Consider the following 17,111-nt stretch of genomic DNA (forward strand, 5'->3'; position numbering starts at 1 on the left):
GAGCTGATTCGCAAGTAAAAGTATACACGCTCAAAGCGCACGCTTGTTTGGGGCATCAGAGCCAGTCAGAAGCCAAAAACAAACAAACAAAAAACAGAGGACAAGCGCCCTGAAAATGCACGGTGGTGACCATCACCAAAAGCCTGCTCGGAATGCCAAATGTTAGGACCAGGTTGCACTGCCACGGTGGATCCCCGCTCAGAATCTGGTTCAGTGTCAGGCATCCAACGATGCCACACATAGCAGAGGAATATGAAAATGTTTACTACTCATACAATAAGGTTTATGGGGAGAGAACGGTGGTTACCCGAGTAGACCCCAGATAACTTGAGAGAGAAAGGAGACTAGCTTGGGGTTTTTTTTTGTTGGTTTGTTTGTTTTGGTGGTTACTGTGTGGGGCTGGTGTCAGGTTTCTGGCACTACTGGGGTCTCGCTTGTTTTGACATTGCCCCCTGCACCAAAGGAGGCGCTCTCAGGCTCTCCCATCATCTTTCCCAGGTGTGCGGAAAAGGAAGAGAGAAAGGCGAGTCCTAAAGCCTGGATGGAGACACCACCTCTATCTTTTCAAGGCTGTTTCCCATAATGAAAACATCCTGGGAAACAGTCTGGATCAGGCAGTTTTTCGACCCCAAGCAAGAGGCCCTCTCAGAATTGTCTCCGCACAGCTGTGTCTTCTCTCCCAACCTGGAACTTGTAATGTGTTTATGAACAGGTAAATGTGTGGTTATAGGAAATATGCAAATGTTCACACATTTATTGAAGCTGTGAAATTATAGTTTTACAGGCTCCAACGTTAGAATTCCAGAAACACTTTACAGTTAATCTCCGCGTCCCTGTTAGTTCCGGCAACATCTCTACTGCTATGGAAACGACACCACCACCACCAAAACGGAAAAACAAAATGAGAAAGTTTCTTCACGGCTTTAAGTAAAATAAGCATTAAAAAATAATGTCTCGGTGCTAGATGTACGGACAGGTGTAAATATTTTACGTACTGTCCATAAATTTCAGGAAGAAAAGGAAGCAAAACCACTGATTATCCTTCGCATCCGATACAGAAAGAGGGCTTTAGGACCTCAGAAAATTTATCGGTTAAAGAGTGGATGTGCGGGACCCGTCCTTCCAACTGCAGAAGGAAACCACGCCCAACTCACAGTCCAGATACACACCGCTCCCAGCAGCCTCCTCCTTCAGCTCCAGCGGAACGGCGCTCCCCAGCCCGCGGGCCTCACATTCCCCTCAGCGCAGCCCCGCAGTCTGGAGGCGGCTGTCTCTCCGGGGACCCCGCGCCGGTCCTGGGGTCGGAGTTTGCGCAGGCGCCCACGACCCACGCCCCTGGGAGCGGAGTCTGCGCAGACGCCCACGGCCCACGCTCCTGGAGGCGGAGTCTGCGCCGACGCCCACGGCCCACGCTCCTGGGGGGCGGAGTCTGCGCAGACGCCCACGGCCCACGCTCCTGGGGTCGGAGTCTGCGCGGACGCCCACGGCCCACGCTCCTGGAGGCGGAGTCTGCGCGGACGCCCACGGCCCACGCTCCTGGGGGGCGGAGTCTGCGCAGACGCCCACGGCCCACGCTCCTGGGGGCGGAGTCTGCGCGGACGCCCACGGCCCACGCTCCTGGGAGCGGAGTCTGCGCGGACGCCCACGGCCCACGCGGCCCAGCCCACCCGCCCCTCCCAGTACTGCTTGCAGCTGGCGAAGCCCCACCAGCCCAGAGCAGCGAGCTCCGGGCAGAATCTCTGCGCGCTTGGGGGAAAGAGCTGCCTGCTCCTTGCAAATGTCACCGACTTTCTGTCCTCGGACACGAGCAGGTTGGGATGCGCCGTCTCGGGGTCCAGGGTGTCACGTCCTCCCGGAACGTCTGAATGATTTTCTGCAGAGCCGAGTGCGGCGAGGCGAGGCTGCAGCCTTCCCGCCTCATCTGCAAGGAGCAGACGTCGGGGCGCCTCAGACGCTCGCCCCTGCCCAGGACGCCCCCGATGCCGCTCAGCAGCCTGGCTCCAGGCAGCACGCTTCTCTCCGTCACCTCATGCGGGAGGCCCCGCAGCTCGCAGATGTGGTCTGAGAAGGCGGTGACGTTGGCGCCCAGCTGCTCCTGGATGTCCTGCTCCTCCTGGAGCAGCCTCGCCAGGACGGCCTCCTGCTCGCCGTCCACAGCGCGGCTCAGCTGCCGGAACTCCGAGGCCAGCTCCAGCCGCTGGCGCTGCACCAGCTGCAGCAGCTTTCTGTCCTGCGCGGCCACCAGGCTGTGGACACCTGCCACCCGCCTCTCCAAAGGCTCCACGTGAGCGCCGAGCCTCTGCCGGTGGCCAGCCGCGGCCTCGCCCACCGGCCTCACCAAGCGGCCCTGGTGCTCAGGGGTCCGCGCGCACAGGGCACAGACGCAGCACCTCCGCGTGTTCCTCGCCGCAGAGGCTCAGGAGCTGGCGGTGCAGCTCGCACGGGCGCGGCTCCTCGCTCCTCCTCCGGGTGCTCTGGCTGCTCTGCAGCAGCCTGGCCGCCTGGATCATCCTGCCCAGCTGGGCGTTGCTCCTCGCCTGCCGCTCCTGGCACGGGTGGCGGCGCACGGGGCAGGGGAGCCTGTCCTCCAGGTGAGCCCGGGACCGCTGGATGCAGGAGCGGCAGGAGTTGCGCCCACACTCAGCGGTGACGGCGTCTCTCAGGCCCTCCAGACAGACCGGGCATCTGGCTTCCGCCTGGACTCCATCCAGGGCCGCGGCCACAGCCATCGGGGCGGCACTGGGGTGGGTTTCTCGGGAGGCCGGGCTGCAGGGTCTCTGCGCTGAACGGCAGGCGCACGCTCGGGTTTCCCTACTCGCCGTCCTTGACGCTGACGTCTTACAGGCCCTGCAGGGCTTGGTGTGCAGCCAGGCGCCCAGAGGGGCTTCCTTCACTCCTGCAGCCGATCACAGAGCCTCTGGGCGACTTGCTGCCCTCCGCAGCTGGAGGCTGTGAAGCCAAGCTCAGCAACTCTCGGGGTCAGAAAGCAGACACAACTCCAAAGTTCCTTTTCCTTCCTGGGGTTAAGAAAATAATCCTTCCTGTGAAAAGGAAGTGCCCTGTGTCTTGAGGGACTCTCACTGCCACCGTGAGGCATCCTCTGGTCCTCCCCTCCACCACGACCCACCTACACCCACACGGACCACAGGTTGATGGGACCAGGTCCTGGGACTGTGGAAAGTGTGTGCGCTTGGGGACAAGAGCCAGGCCCTGGGTGAGAGTCCCCACTCAGTCACCTGCTATCTGGGGACCCGGGGAGAGTTGCATAACATCCCAATTCTAAGAGAATCTGGTTAAAGGATAAAAATTTCGGCTTCAGTCACTTCAATCTTCTCAAAAATCTCATAAAAGAATGGTATTTCCTGGCTTAAACCACAGATATTTCTGACAGCACTGAACTCATAATACATCAAAATTTACTTTTCGCTTAAGCTTTTCAACTACAGGATGTATCAAATTGTGTGTGTAAGTGGATGGGATTTGGGCTAGATGAAATTTGCTCTGGGCCCCCTCCCAAAACTGACTTTTCACATCAAGCGCAGAATGAGATTGAGATCAGTATTTCAATTTGAGTTGAAGCTGAGAAACACACACACATAAAAATGTACTCCCTGACCACAGTGGTGAGCTACCAACTAGTGAGGATTTGTGAGGTCAAGATCCTGAGAAGAAGGTGTGGTGCTTCCCCTTAGGAGCAGCTGCTGATTCTCAAGGAGGCTGAGAGGCCGACTCTCAGGGATGAGAACTTGGAGTTCAGGGCACCCGCAGAGGACGTGTCCTGGTAGACACTCCAGACTTTCCACTGGGATCAGCAAAGTGATCCCAAAGCTGGAAGTGAGCATTCATGGGCGGAGGGGGGAGGGGTGTCTATTGATTTGATCGTCTCCAGCCCTGATAGGTTTAAGACAATCTCTGAGTCCAGAGACCCCAGAATGAATTTCCAAGTGTTAAGATACAGCATCTTGGAGATATGTGGTGTCACTGGATCATTCATACACAGCTGGTGAGAGGTAAGTGGGCATAACCACTTTTGAAAACTATTCTGCATTATTAACTATCTTAGAACATACACTCAGTTATGTCACTCAGGCTGTGTAACCATCCAGAGTATAAACTAGAAGGGCTACAAACTCTGTGCACAAAACTACATTTACTAAGGATCAATACAATGCTTTCCACAAGTCCAAACTGGAAATAACCCCAAAGTTCCACAACATTAGAATGCGTAAATGAATTACCATCTATTCATACAGTGGGACATTAATCAGCATTGGGTGGGCACTAAGTACTCTTCACCCCAAACCTGAAATGAATCTCAAAGATGTAACATGGTGTGACAAAAAGCCAGGCACAAAAGAATACACACCGTGTGTGCGGGAAAAATGACTTCATGGTGCTAGACCTCAGCATTAGTGCTCATGTTGGGGGAGGAGGGATGGGCTAGTGATTGGGAGGAAGGTGAGAAGGGCTCTAGGGGTGCTGGTAACAATCTATTTCTTCATCTGGGTGGTGGTGTAGGGTTACAGGCTTATGCAGTTTTCTATGTGCATGTCTAATAAAAGCAAAAGTGACCATAAAACCACAGACTATAGAAATAAATTATAGTGAAATATGTTCAGTCTGTTTGGCCGAGGAGGCAAATTTTTGAAACTCAGAAAACTACATGATTGCTTCAGGCATTTAATTAGCTTATATCAAGCAATTCAAGCAAACATAATGAACAATCAGGATACAAAAATGGGTAAAGAAGAGTAACAGATGGCCAATTATGAAGTCAAAGCAGATCATTTTTAATAATTCAGAGACATCAGTGTGAAAAACAAGAGAGATTGTTCTTTGTGCCTTGTCTGATTGGCCAAGATTTGTAAAAGACCACAGACAGGGCAGTGGAGCCAGAAGGAGAGGAAGCCTGGTGGGGTGGAGCGAGCAGAGACTCTGAGCCGGGCTGCCTGGGCTGCGATCCTGGCTCTTCCATCTGTGGCCCTGTGACCTCTGACAGGTCAGAAAGGGTTTACAGAGGAGGGGGAAATGTGCCTAGCAGCAGGCCTGGCACACGGCGGTGCTCATGGTACTCAGCTAACAAAACCCCAGACTTGCCATGCTCAGGATGCTGTGGTCAAAGAACACACCTTCTGTTGTCCCCACTGACAACCTGGCCCAAGCCCCTACAAGTTCCCCTGGGTGCCTGCACCAGCCTCTGACCACCCAGCCCACCACCACCCGCTGGGCCCCTCCAGTCTCCTCCCACCTACACCAGGATCTAATCACACCCTCTCCTGCGGGACTGCCGTTCCCCGCACAGGAACTGCGTCCTTCCCTCAGCTCCAGCTTCTCCCGGCACCAAGCCCTCTGCAGCGCTCAACCTCCTGCCCTCTTCCTGCAGGTTCAGCCCCCTCTGGCCCCAGTGCCTTTGTACAAGCAGAGCGCTCCCTTGTCTCCTGTGCTGCCCAGCTCAGAGCTCACTTGTCCCTTCTTCCTGACCCCAGCTTCCCGACTCCATGAGGAGTCACCTCCCCCAACAAAATGTGCCAGAGCTGTAAGGACAGGATCAGGAACTCTTTCCACTCTGGCTGTTGTAAATTTACACAGGTTTTGGAAATCTGCCTCCCACACGTGACTGTCAACTCCGTGTGAACCCGCCATGATGGCATCTCCAAATGTCACCTCAGTCCCCGGCTAAGCTGTTGAATGACTAAAACCCTGGCCAGGTTTCTGGTCTCCCTTAGGAACTGAGTGACTTTGGGCAACTTACTTATACTCTCTGTGTGTGCAAGCAGGCAGTGGTGAAGTTGAGGAAGATCAAGTTCATACCGGGCCCCATAGCTCTAATCCCTCTACTCCCCACCTACACACTGATGATGGATTTAAAGTCATTTAAAAATCAAAGTGGACCCAGGTGGCCATTGTCGTTGTGGTTTCAAATGCCTCCCCTCATCACTGAGGACTTGAATTTTCTGAAATGGTTCAAACTCAAGGACACCAGCAGCCGTTTTCAGAAGAGCGTCTGCTAACAGCTCTAGTGGCAACCTTGCGGTTTCACTATCACAGCCACCCCCAACTACGTAATCGTCTCGACCCCAGCCAACCCTTCCTTGCTTAACAAGCACCTTTACTTCTTGCCAGCTCCAATCCTAATTCTTAATAACCGATTTATGTAATCTTGCAAGTTTTCTGCCATTATAAGCCTTCCCCGTTTTGTAGCCTGGCGATGACAATTCAAGTGCGTCTTCGATCTGGGTCTCCAGGGCTGCAGTTCTAACAACCCCCAAATAAACATCTCTAATTCAATCAGGTCTGGGTTTCTGAAATTTTGTTTGACACCACAAACTGCCTCTGACAGAGACATCCCGGAGGGGGATCCCACAGGGGCTTCAGACCAGCTTCTTTTGTCACAAAAGATACCAGTCTCTCCATCCTTGGGCCCTGGACAGTGTGGGAACTGGGCATTTGCCCTCTCAGCAAGCACTTAGGTGACCTAGGACAAGGCCCGCTGAGGGACTGGGAAACCTAATAGAGGACGTGTTCTTACATAAGCCAAACCCAAGTCTGGATTCCCTTGGAGGTGGATCCCTAGGCTGGGCCCAGTGCAGGGGATCAGGAAGCCCCCAGTTGTGCCCCCTCCTGGATCCCCACTTATCTGGGGCTGCGGTTCTTTCCTGGTTCACAGAGCCGGGTCCTCAGGCTGCTCTCTCACCAGACGGTGTGGTCCAGGATGTGACCCGGGCTTATATACACCCCCAGGAGGAGGATGGAGCTATTGGGGTCCCACCCTAAAGACTGTGGCTCCTCCCCCTGGGGAAATGGGGTCCTGTGAGGGAAGAGGGTGTTCAGACCTGCTGCCCAGAAGGGAGCAGAGGGGAGGGGAGGGGGAAGGAGGGGAGGGTCTACTCTAATGAGGTCAGGCACAGTTGGCCCTGGTGATAACAAGGTCTCTTGCACCTCTGTGATCTTCTCATGATCCTCTCAAGGCCACTTAACCCCATCTTTACTGATCAGGAACTGAAATCTGAAAGGCTCTGTGAGGCTGTCCGCTTCTTCCCTGGGGAGGTGTGATGCCAGACCCTCAGGCTCCCCTGCTCTTCCCGGGCACAGTCTCTGGCACCCCGGGCATGTGGAGGGGCCTGCACCCCTCAGGTTCAGGGGTCTGGTTGAGTCCATCCTATGTTCCCCGCGCCCACAGATCAAGTGGGTCCCTAGTCCAGGGTTGGAGGGCCCCCCATCCCAGAGGGGGCAGTGTACACGGACCAGCTCTGGACCTGCCTGACACGCAGAAGAAAAACTGTGCAAAGTCCCAGCCCAGGAGACAGGGGTGCTGATGATGGTTCACGTTTCCAGCCTGATTTTCTCCAAGAAATGAAGGCGCTGCTGGGAAGGACCCCTTGGGAAGAAAAGAGCGTCCAGGATGGTGCAGAATGAAGCAGGAACCCCAGGGCCGGCGGGGGGGGGCAGCAGTGCATGCAGTAAAGTGTCCTCTGAGCGTCTGCTGACTCTGCTTCCTGCTTGTGCCCCATGGCTTCAGTGCAGCAGAGATTAGAACGACCTCGCCCTTTCCCGTCCTCAGCGCTACCCCATCTTTAGGCAGGTCACAGCCCTGCCCAAGACCCAGTTACCGGCATGTTTTTTCTCACATCAGTAATATTCTCCTTTGCATAAATAAAGTCTGCACTGGAGAGTGGAAGTGGCAGTGATTGGAAGCGAAATGATGATTTTACTTTTTATTTGTTGTGATGAGAGCTAAGGGCTTAGTCACACCTTACAGAAAAGGAGAGAGAGTGTTGGCCTTACAAGTGCACCAAGCAGACAAAATCAATTAACAAGGTGTGCACTGGACCATGGTTTTGACGTATAAGATTTGCATATTCTAGAATTAATTAGCTAGTTAATGAATACCACAGATATTTATTGAGTGCTTATTAATTAGTAACTAGGCACCATTATAGGAGATGGGAATACAGTAACGAACAACAGCAATTCCCCACACTGTCTTGTCTCAGCATCTTTGAAATGATTTTTCCCTCTAATAGGTAAAATGTATCTCTTATTTTCCACCAACCTTCTCTGCAATTCAGAAAACTACTCATTTCCTACTCTCCACATCTCAGTAATGGAACTATCATTTGCCCAAGTGCAAATGCAGAAATCCTTGGAAGAATCTTCGAATTCTCATTCCTTAATCCCAACTAATCAGTCCAACTGCAAGTCCTGTGGGCATTAGATTGAAACTATGTCACTGCACCCCACACTGCTGTCCTAGGGCCCCTGCTCTGGCCCCTCCTCCATAACCCCCCACTTTAAGGCCACAGAATTCTAATGGGAAAAGTTCTTGTTCATGTGACTCCTGGCAAGCAGAGAACTGGTATAAAATCACAGTTGATTCTTGTCAATCTCGCGGCCAAGAACAGAGTCAATAAGCAAAGAAAAGTAAAAAAGAGCTAAAGTCAAGTGACTTGACTTCCAGATCACTTATGAAATTTCTGAAAACAGTGTCAACTGAGTGATCAGGTCTGATGTCCGATTGCTCTGAGTCCAAGTGTGAAGAGGAGACAGACATCGACTCTTCAAATCACCTATCCTAGGAGATTCAACTGTATGGAACGATTGTCCCTTTAAGGCATTTCATCAGGATTCTGGTTTTCCCTACTAGTATTGTTAGTCCTCTGTATTCTAACCCATATGGTATGACAGTGTCACTAACCAGCCCAACAGGGAGCTCATGACGAATAATTTTAGCCTTTGAGAATACACATACTGTCCTAGGGAGAATGTTGGCAGAAACATGAATTTTAAAGGTGCTTTGGTGAGAACGCAGATGGAAATGAGGAACGTGTGACTTGAAACTGGACGAAAGGTGACTCTTGGTATATCGTGGGGGAAAAAGATGGCTGAATTGTGTCCTACGGCTGTGTGGAAAGCAGAACTTGAGAGGGAATCACATGGATATTTGGCTGAGATTTCCAAGCAATGTGTTGAGGGTGTGTCCTGGTTCCTTCTTGCTGCTTACAGAAAAATGTGAGAGGAGGGACATCGATTAAGGGGACCAGTCAGAAAATAAATAAGTAAATAAAATAAAATAAAAGCAGGGCTTGATGATTTTGGAGATCCTCAGCCTACCCAGATTGCAAAAATAGCTAACATTAGGAGAGTCGCTGTTAGACAACGTGTGCTGGAGAGAAGACCAGGGTGTGGCGGCACCACGTTGCTAGGGCAAATTTGAAATCCAGCAGAACAATTTCATGAGCTTTCAAGGTCTGGGAGTAATCCTCTCTGGCTGGGGACCCCACCCTCTGGGTCCAGATAGTTTATACTTTATGGAAATATGGTTAATATACCCTGGTTAACTATTGATGACATTTGATCCACTGCGGGATGTGTTCTTTAACTAACCAGAGTGACAGAACTTTGTGCGTATCAGAACCACGCAAAGCACAAAACATGTGTGTGTGTGTGTGACTGTGTGTTTCTGGTTGGGACGTACCTCCACCCACCTCTGGTCTTCAGCACGTCACTCCAGTCATCTACGTAGCTCCTAGATCCTCCTCCACAGAAGCCTTTCTCAGTTAAGAGATTTTTCTTCTTTCATTCCATTGTGTTTAGACATCACACTCCGTGATTTTTTTCTGACGAATCACCAAAATTTCATAATAATAATGCTTTATAATTCTCCTAATGAAAACTGTTTTAAGGCTTATTTTACTTAAAAGAAATATCTTCTATGAACTTATTGAACAAATGCTATCAAATTGAGCCAAAATTATTAACAGTTTCTATGTTTATGTATTTATAAGTTGTATTTGGAAAGTTTTATTTCTAGCCCTCAGTATTAATGTAAATTTCATGAGTGTCTAATTGGACTCAAGAATTGTGGTTAACATTATTTTTTCTTACCCCTTGTTACATATACCTTTACAGCCCCCTTGAGATGAGTGGGGCTTTGCAATTTGTTTCAGAGAACAGAATAAGAGAAAATGTGGGTCCCCTCCTGGTGTTGGCTTTTAAGTCTCAGTGTGCCATTTTAAAGCTCCCTCTTGCTAACCTGAAACAAATAGATGGCCAGATGTTTCTCCAGAAAAGATGGGTTGGTTCTCACAGAATTGCCATTTGGGATCTGCCACCATGGCGAGCCACGTGCAAGTCCCCAGCACAGATGGAGAGGAGAGCTCTTTTATAGACAGAAAGGACATTGGGAGGGCTGTAGCAAAGAGTTCAGGGTTTCTCACTGATCAAGTCCTTGCCAGGAAAGAAGAGGTGTCTTTCTGAAACCGTGGCTTTAATCCATTTCACCTGCTTTCACTGATCAAGGTCGTTTTAAGACTTGCATGTCCTCCACAAACAATTAAGATGTTGGCCCCAGTGATTTTCCAGGGACTTGGAGTCAGCAGTGTTTGATCTGAGCCGGTTAAGACTGGATGGGACCATCCATCAACAGATGAATGGAAAAAGAAGATGTGGTGTGTATGTATACATACATATATATATATATATATATATACACACCCACACAATGGAATATTACCCAGTCATAAAAAAGAATGAAATAATGGCATTTATAGCAGCATGATGGACACAGAGATTATCATACTAAGTGAAGTATGTCAGAGAACTCCAAACATCATATATCGCTTATGTGTTGGAACTAAAAATATAAAGAAAAAAAAAAAAGAAACAAATGAGCTCATTTACAAAACAGAAATAGACTCACAGACATAGAAAACATTCTTATGGTTACCAAAGGGGAAGATGGGGGATAAATTATGAGTTTGGAATTAATATATACACACTGTTATATATCAAATAAATAACCAAATACATAAACAACAGGGACCTACTGTATACTACAGGGAACTACACTCAGTAACTTGTAACAGCCTATAAGAGAAAAGAATCTGTAAAGGAATATATATATGTGTGTATATATATATACACATATATATAACCAAATCACATTGCTGTACACCTGAAACTAACACAACACTGTAAATCAACTATACTTAAATTAAAAACAAAAATAGACTACATGAGACCACTGCCCCTCCACTGGTCATGTGCAAGTATAAGATCTAAGACCTTTTGACGTCAGGCAGCCTGAAACTCCAGCCTCAGAAGGTTGGGAGGCCTGTAGCTAAGTTACACATGCACAGAAGACCCATTCCTGCACCTTTTTTCAACCACCTTTCCCAGGCTCCCCAAGCTTCACACCTCACTGCTGCTTTGTTTATAAATACCCCGAGCACCTCATCTGCAGGGAGGCCGATACCAGACTTGTTCTCCCATCCTCTCACTTGGTGGCCTTGAGAAAAAACTGTCTCTTCGCTGCCCGCATCTCAGCATTCTGACTAGCTGCCCATCCAGCAAATCGAATGTGGTTCAGTAATATTTCTTCTTCCTGTGGGGCTCAGCCATCATCGCTGGGCGTGTGAGTTTGCTCACCTGGTCCCTCGACTCTCCTCTTGTTAGTTGCAGTGACCCTGACCCACCGCATCTCAGGGCTGAGGCAGGGAGACTGCTGGGCGGGGCGAGGGAGCGGCGCCCTGCTGACCCGCCTTGCACTTTACACAAGTAAGTACTAGGTTCCGTCTTGCTAAGCAACAGACACGACCACGGCCGAGCATGGCTATTCTGATCGGTGCAGGGTCACTCTCACCTCACTGAAATGGGTTCTCAGAAGCTCTCTGAGCACCTTTCTCACAGTAGAGAGAAATAAACAAATACACAGAAATAAACAAATCACAAATATAGGGTGGCAAAACTCTTTATTGCCAGAAACTGTAAACAGTATACCCACAGGCCTCCAAATATAAGGGTTTTCTAAAATTATGGTGCTTGAGCATTAATGTAATGCAACACATCCATGCGGTATTTTGACTAACGTTATATTCAGACATGATTTTAAACATGAGACAAACTACTACCAAAAAATAATATTACAGGCCAGTATCTCTGATGAGTATAGATCCAAAAATTCTCAACAAAATATCAGCAAACCAAATCCAACAACACATAAAAAAGATCATACACCAGGGTCTCAAGGATGGGTTAACATATGCAAATCAATCAATGTGATACATAACAACAAAGTAAAAGACAAAAACCACAGGATCATCTCAATAGATGAACAAATTCCATTTGACAAAATTCAACATCCATTCATGATAAAAACTCTTACCAAAGTGGGTATAGAAGCAACATATCTCAACATATTTAAAGCCATTTATGACAAACCCACAGCCAATGTTATACTTAAGGATGAAAGGCTGAAAGCCTTCCTGCTAAAATCTGGAACAAGACAAGGATGCCCACTCTCACCACTTTTATTCAACATAGTATTGGAAGTCCTAGCCACAGCAATTAGAGAAGAAAAAGAAATAAAATGTATCCAAATTGGAGGGGAAGAGGTAATGCTGTCATGATATGCAGATGCCATGATATTCTATGTAGAAAACTGTAAAGACTCCACACAAAAACTATTAGAACTGGTAAACAAATTCAGCAAAGTAGCAGGACACAAGATTAACATGCACAAATCTTTGCATTTTTTTATACTAACAATGAAATACCAGAAATGGAAAGTAAAAAAAAAAAAAAAAAATCCCATTTGAAATCACATCAAAGAGAATAGAATACTTAGGAATAAAACTGACCAAGGAGGTGGAAGACTTATATGCTGAGAACTATAAAACAGTGATAAAGAAAAATGAAGATGATTCAAGGAAAGGAAAAGATGTCCCATGCCCTTGGATTGGAAGAATAAACATTGTTAAAATGGCCATACTACCCAAAGCAATCTACAGATTTAATGCAACTGCTATCAAATGACCCATGATATTTTTCACAGAACTAGAACAAATAATCCTAAAATTTATATGGAACCACAAAAGACACAGAATTGCTAAAGCAATCCCAAAGAAAAAGAACAAACCTGGAGGCATAACCCTACCAGACTCCAGAGGAATACTACCAAGCTACAGTAATGAAAACAGTGTAGTACTGGAACAAAAACAGGTCAATGGAACAAAATAGAATGCCCAGAAATAAACCCACACACCTGCAGTCAATTAATCTTTGACAAAAAAGGCAAGAATATACAATGGAGAAAAGTCAGTCTCTTCAGCAAGCAGTGTTGAGAAAACTGGATAGTTGCATGTAAATTAATGGTTAGAACACTCCCTCACACCATACACAAAAATAAGCTCAAAATGGCTTAAAGACTTAAATATAAGACAGGATACCATAAAACTTCTAGAAGAGAACATAGGCAAAATATTCTCTGATATAAATTGTAGCAATGTATTCTTAGGTCAGTCTCCCAAGGCAATAGAAATAAAAGTAAAAATAAACAAATGGGACCCAATCAAACTTATAAGCTTTTGCACAGTGAAGGAAACCATAAATGAACAAAAAGAAAACATATGGACTCAGAGAAAGTATTTGCAAATGATGTGACCAATAAGGGCTTAATTTCCACAATATACAGCTCAATGATAAAAAAAAAAAAAAGAAAATATGAGCAGAAGACCTAATTAGACATTTCTACGAAGAAGACATACAGATGGCCAATAGGCACGTGAAAAGTTGTTCAGCATTACTAATTATTAGAGAAATGCAAATCAAAACTACAATGAGGTATCACCTCACACCAGTCAGAATGGCCATCATCAAAAAGTCTACAAATAACAAGTGCTGGAGTGGGTGTGGAGAAAAGGGAAGCCTCCTATACTGTTGGCGGGAATGTAAGTTGTTACAGCCACTATGAAGAACAGTATGGAGGTTCCTTAAAAAACTAAAAATATGGGCTTCCCTGGTGGCGTAGTGGTTGAGAATCTGCCTACCAATGCAGGGGACACGGGTTCGAGCCCTGGTCTGGGAAGATCCCACATGCCGCGGAGCAGCTGGGCCCATGAGCCACAATTACTGAGCTTGCGCGTCTGGAGCCTGTGCTCTGCAACAAGAGAGGCCACGACAGTGAGAGGCCCGCGCACCGTGATGAAGAGTGGCCCCCGCTTGCCACAACGAGAGAAAGCCCTCGCATAGAAACGAAGACCCAACACAGCCATAAATAAATTAAAAAAAAAAAAACAACTAAAAATATGATCTAGGAATCTCACTCCAGGGCATATATCTGGACAAATCTATAGTTCAGAAGGATACATGCACCCTTCTGTTCATACCAGCACTATTCACAAGAGCCAGAACATGGAAGAAACCTAAATGTCCCTTGATAGATGAATGGATAAAGAAGATATGGTACACATATACAGTGGAATACTACTCTGCCATAAAAAGGAATGAAATTATGCCATTTTCAACAACTTGGATGGACCTAGAGATTATAATACTAAGTGAAGCGAGTCAGGTAGAGAAAGACATAAAGCACATGATATCACTCATATGTGGAATCTAAAGCATGATACAAATGAACTTATTTCCAAAACAGAAATAAACTCACTGACATAGAAAACATACTTATGTTTACCACAGGTTAAATGGCATGGGAGAGGAATAAATTAGGAGTTTGGTATTAGCATATACAAACTAGTGTATATAAAACAGAAAAGCAACAAGGACATACAGTATAGCACAGGGAACTATATTCAATATTCTGGAATAAACAATTATGGAAATGAATATGAAAAAGAATAAATATATATATTTCATATGTATATATATATATATATATATATATATATATACACATATGAAAAATAATAAATATGACTGAATCACTTTGATGTACACCAGAAACTATCAAAACATTCTAAATCAACTATACTTCAATATTTATTTTTTAAAGCGATGCAGTTATTGCCCTGTTTCAGTGAGTATGACCTTCCGTTCAGGAGAGGGGGTACGGCTTTTATTTTCATTGTGGACACAAATTCCTGTCCTAAGGACTTGTGCACTGAATAGTGTCTAGCACCATCTGCTGGAAAGCTTTTGAACAACCAAACTGATATGAATAGATGAAAAATAATGCAGGGTGTTCAGTCCTCTACTGGCCACTGCAGCACGTGTCAGAGCTGAACGTTTCCAGCTCTAGGTCTATACTGGAAGTGGTCTCTGCACATATAGGCGAATGTCCATTATGCCTTTTAAACCACAACTGAGAGGAGAAGTGTTCTCTAACCACACCCCTGCCCCTTTTTTCACTTAACTTTGGGTCTTAGAAATTATCCCATATCCACACAAATATTTCAATTTGGGGGGGTCAACTGTGAGCAAAAAAGCTTAAATGGAAAGTGTTGTATTCATGATGGGAAAAGAAAGCTTTTGGAGGATGGATTTCCTTTCGCTAGATCAGCCTTTCCTCCAGTATTCTTTGCTCTCTCATTTAAAAATAAAAGCTACCCTTTATTGAGTACTTTACTATAGTTTAGACCTTCTGCTCTATGCTTTAGTCAAACTTCCCATGAAAACTTCATGAGAATTCTCTGTTGTAGGAAGAATTGTCTCCCATAGACAAAAGTAGAAAGGGAGGCTTAGAGTGGTGATTTACTCGGGGCCACCCGGAGGGAATGTCACTTCTCTGGGCTGTGACAACAGCCTGTCTCTTTCAAAATACTTAGATCTGTACCTTTACTCCTCCTTGACGTGCTAATTCCTGATATGGGAATATTCTCCCAAAAAAAGTCCCAAAAGAGGTAAAGCATGATTCGTAAGACTTCCATACAAGGAGGATTTATGGAAGGGTGAGAGACAAGCCATGTGCGGGGGAAGCAGAATGAGCTTGAGCTTTGGGGTGATCTCAGTTCTCTGCCAAATAAATACGAGTCAAAAGTCACAGCGATGTTGTTAATAGTAAGTGTAGATGTATATTCTCCACGTAACGGGCACAAATCAGTTACTCTGTAAGTTACATTAGCGTGAGATCAGCCTCCCAAAAAAGGGCAATGGTAGGGAATTAGTAGATTATAAAAAACTCAGAGGGCAAGAAGACCTTAGCAAGTATTGACCCCAAAACCTTACTTCTAGATTTCGTTTTTATTTTTTTTTAGGTATGTTATCAACTGTACACTTATAGAAGTGCCTAGAACTTAGGTATATTTTTGCTCGATCTGTACACATCATATGGTGTTAAAATCATTTCTAACATTCTGATTTTGAGGAGTGAGAGTGGGTGCAAAGATGGGAAGGAGATTGTTCCGCATAATTTAATAATATATCCTCATTAGTTTACTGTAGAAGTAACTCATACAATATGGTAGGGTATAATATTTTTTAAAAATGACTGTATCTGAGTCTGTTCCAACTCACCAATTCACTTAATTCCAGGAATCAATCTCTCACAAAGCAAACACTCCTATTTTTCCACACTCTTTAAAAATAATTACAAACCTACAGAAAAATGAAAAGAATGGTAAAATTGACACCTATGTATGTATCCCTCCAACTGTCAAATGGACATGTTGGTCACAGTGTATTATTTCTCTCCATATATCCATTTTGTTTATCTCTTAAATTGTTTTGCTAAAGCATTTGGGAGTTTCAGACACCTGCTAAATATTCAAGTTCAACATCCTAAAAATGAGAACGTCTCCTACAGAATCACCATATCATTACTGTAATGAAGGAATATGTTTTTAATTAATACATAACATTCATTTCTCCAATCGTTGCAAAGCCATCTTTACATTTATTTTCAAAATTCAGATCTCAATGTTTGTACATTGTCGTTTTGTTTCAGCTATTTTAATCTAGAAAAGTTTCCCTGACTCTTTTAAAAAATATGTTTATCAAGGTATGATTGACAAGCAATGAAGTACACACTAAGGTGCACAGTTTCATGGGGGCTGACATGGGTAAAATGCATGAAAGCACCAGCACCATCAAGGCAATGAAAACACTCCTCACCCCCCATATTATCTTCCATCTCGAACACTGCTCCTGCCCCTCCCCCTCTTTGTCTTTCAAGACATCGACTTTTAGGAAAACGTCAGGCCAGGTGTCTCCTGCAGTGTTCCCCATTCTAGATTTGCCTCATTGTTTCCTCGTGATTCAATTCTGATCTAACATTTTTGTCCAGGACATCACCTGGGCGATGTAGAGCCCCTCCCACTGCATCCCATTAGGGGACGCACAATGTCAGTTTGGGCACTTGGTTCAAGTGGTGTCTGGGC

General features: G+C 46.1%; 1 protein-coding gene and 1 pseudogene across 2 annotated transcripts in view; both read right to left on the reverse strand.

The window, feature by feature from the left end:
* The window catches only part of LOC309660803 (uncharacterized protein), a 576,745-nt gene that overhangs the window by 417,244 nt on the left and 142,390 nt on the right, over window positions 1-17,111 (reverse strand). The gene's annotated exons all lie outside the window — the stretch shown is intronic.
* The window catches only part of LOC309660755 (tripartite motif-containing protein 75 pseudogene), a 57,253-nt pseudogene that overhangs the window by 28,920 nt on the left and 11,222 nt on the right, over window positions 1-17,111 (reverse strand). Inside the window, exon 3 of the transcript XR_014268374.1 lies at window positions 1,155-10,633. The product of XR_014268374.1 is annotated as a tripartite motif-containing protein 75 pseudogene (transcript). The remainder of the gene's footprint in view (window positions 1-1,154; window positions 10,634-17,111) is intronic.

This window comes from Balaenoptera physalus (genome assembly GCF_965194825.1).
Source record: "Balaenoptera physalus genome assembly, chromosome: 5".
Lineage (NCBI taxonomy): Eukaryota > Metazoa > Chordata > Mammalia > Artiodactyla > Balaenopteridae > Balaenoptera > Balaenoptera physalus.